This window comes from Gracilinanus agilis, chromosome X, assembly GCF_016433145.1.
Source record: "Gracilinanus agilis isolate LMUSP501 chromosome X, AgileGrace, whole genome shotgun sequence".
In the NCBI taxonomy this organism is placed as follows: domain Eukaryota; kingdom Metazoa; phylum Chordata; class Mammalia; order Didelphimorphia; family Didelphidae; genus Gracilinanus; species Gracilinanus agilis.
In genome coordinates this window covers 80,098,583-80,101,920 of record NC_058136.1, presented here as the reverse complement: position 1 = coordinate 80,101,920, position 3,338 = coordinate 80,098,583, and the positions used below count along the sequence as shown (strand labels likewise).

The 3,338-nt window shown below is 33.4% G+C and overlaps 1 pseudogene; it reads right to left on the bottom strand.

Moving 5' to 3' along the window:
* Window positions 1-281: 281 nt before the first annotated feature.
* Window positions 282-2,640, bottom strand: LOC123253810 (annotated as a pseudogene).
* Window positions 2,641-3,338: the final 698 nt, after the last annotated feature.

Below are 3,338 nucleotides of genomic sequence, written 5' to 3'. Positions count from 1 at the left end.
TTTATTTTCAAAATCATTACATAAAATTCAAGTTTTATATTAGCTTCAAATTTTACAATTTTTAACAACTGTTTAAAGAAATACAAACTGCATAGAAACCAACTTTTTTTAAATTATGTTTTGCCTTTTTATTGCAACAAAGTACAACCAGAGAATAAAAAGGTGCACAAATATATTTGGACCATGGTAGCTCTGTGGTTATCAAAACAAAAAACTCAATTCTAATTTCTTTGAAAAAGCATTTTTGGTTGAAAAAAAAACTCAGATTTCTTTTCATATCTGCTTCTCCCTCCTCTTTCAAATTGACTTCCTCCATGGCTAGCACCTCTTGGTGCTCCTCGGCTTGAACTACTGTACGAATCACGAGGAGTAGGATATCCTCTACCCATTGAAGGAGGAAGACCTCAGTCTTGTCTCCCAACGTGATCACGACCACTTGAGTAGATATCACTTCGGCTGCTTGAGTAACTCTCTCGACTTCCACCATATCCATCTCGTGAGCTACTATAATCATCATAGCAACTACTTCCTCCATAAGAAGGAGGAGGTCCTCTAGCAGGTGGAGCACTACGTGAGTTTCCTACAGGGTCAAGAGATAATTTTAACAAAAAATATCTGACTTAACAAAATGTTTAGTTTTATTTTTAGGGGCATAAAAACTTAGGACACTGAATTAATTAAGCGCTTGAGGAATATTTGATTATTCTACAAATTGTATTAAGCTGCAATTCTGGATCATTTATATTCCCCTATAGTAACATCAATGGAAAGAAAAAATGATGAATGTGAATTCTTTCATGGAATACCTACAAAGTGAAACTAAAGCAACTCAAAAAAACCCTTAAAAATTCCTCAAGTAAGTGAAACATTTTTCTTTAAAAAAAACTTTGGATCCTCCCAAAACCCTAATAAAATTTGCTAATATGGAGTATGGTTTTGTTTACAGTCTAAAAAATTATATTCTTACCATAACTTTCATAAGAATCTCTGTAGGATCCTCCACTTGGATGTTCTGAATAGTCTCTATCACAACCTCCTCCATAGCTATCACGGTCACTAAATAAAGAAAATGTACAAAGCAAAAGCTATTACTTTCATTTGCCATGTACATACACAAGAAATAAAACCATTTGGATATCATACCTATATCCTCTGGATGTATATTCATCACATGAACTCGAATGACCATATTCACGACATGTGTAGTCCCTTGGAGGTGGGGCATAATCTCTGTTATCCCGAGAACTTGCATAATCTCTGCTGGAATAACTAAAATTAATGGGCAAGTTAGATAACATAAGATGAAAATACATCTAGACTAAAATACTTTATTTTACTTACCTCTCTTTAGTACAATAACCATCATCTGTTGGTGATATATACACATCTCTGTGTGATGACACTGGTTCTCTTCGTGGAGGAACTCCATAGCTATCTCTTCCACGAGAAATGGGACCTTAAAAAAAGTTAAATCAACATATAAGTGTAGAGGTATGTAAAAAGTTCCATCTTTAAAGGAGAAATAATACAAATGAATATGTATGACCTTAAAAACACACAAGAGAATGGGGTGTCGGTACCTGGAAGTTCTGGACATTTATTGCCTGTGGAGCTAAATGGCAAAATTACTTAACCTCTCTCTCAGTGTCATATATTCTAATCAACCTCAAAATTCAGGAAAATGGCATAAAGTTAGGATGTCATACTTCTGGAAATATCATTCTTCTGTAAATCATCTCTGGGTGACTGAAGGTTCTGAAGTCATCATTATGTCTTTTCAGACAACTGTTTCCACCTCTGTGAGATTTATTTCAACATGTGGTTTTAGACGATGCCTTCCTAATCAACTTAACTCATCAATAATGGAATATCTTTAATGATATTCTAACTTCTCATTATTTGATGACCTTTTCCCCTCTCTATCCATTAACTCTATTCTGACTTCATTAAGTATCAAGGGAACCTAGGATACGTTTTCTTAACTACTTAACATTGTTCTTTTTCTTTTTACTAACATAAATGGTTTTCTTTACTAAACTATATATTTTATACTTATTTAAAACTTCAGAAAAGGATCCATACTAACTTTGCCAAATCTACTCATCAAACTATTTTCTTTCATTATATCCCAACATAAACTACTTTCTTCCATCAATCTTGGTCTTTAAATCTTGTGTCATCTTCTTTCTTAAACCACTTATTTTTCACTTATAAAGGTTAGCAATCTTAAATCCTAGTTTTTAAAAGACAATTAAACAATCCTTTTTAAAATTATTAGAAGCTTATTTTCTATATAATTTTTAGGCAAATGTGAATTTACTGTTCTTTAATATCCATTATGCACCTGTGACTTATTTTCACACTACAAAATTGAAGTAAAAGAATGCTGTTTCTTGATACATGACAAGACAGCTAGTAATGAATTCTTACCCCATGTTATTTTCATCGATGGGAACTTTTCCAAAGCATGCAGAACTTACCTCTTCCTCCCATTCCACTACTGTTACGCACTGGTCCAGAAGGTGCAGATCTTTTTGGTGGAGGACCCCCACTTCGTGGACGTGGGCCCCTTTTTACTGGGAGTGATCCTCTGGAAGAACCCATATTGAAATTAAGAGAATATCCACTGTCATCAACATTAAAAAAAGAAAACAATTCATTAGCATGGTTATGCAGTAATCAAAATATATGACCAAATATAATACATTTCAATTTGTGTACATTCTATGCAACGAAATTGAATTTGATACTAATGTTATAGCTGCTCTTATTTTCACTTAATATATTTATATCCAAAATAATATTTATTTGAATTATAATCAAATATACCATCCACTCTAATCCATTCAAGCTTTGTCTCTAGCTAATAAAAAGTCAATATACAAATATTCTAATTTCCTCATAAGATCATGTTATTGTATAAATATAAAACTGAATTTTTATGGAATCCTCCTACATTTGCAAAAATGAAGCTTAAGTATGAAACTAATATGCCTTTCAGGCTTGATCCTTTTCTGAGTTTTAAATTTTTATTCCCCTCGGTGGAGAACATACACCTATAAGGATACCATAAATATTTTAAGACTTGAAGTTATTACACTCCATGAAATGACTCAGTATGAAAATCTTATGTCTTTTCTCATGGAGTCTCTATGGACTTACTTTTAAGAGCAGCGAGATTTGGGACTCCAGGAGGCTGAGGAATACAGACATTGAGTACAGAGATAGAGCAGAGAAGGAGAGGCTCACAGCAGACGCAAGGAAGACTTGAAAAATAGACTCAAGGCAAAACTGCTCCATAGATAAATACACAGAGAGCCTGCTCTCAGGAAAGGAAA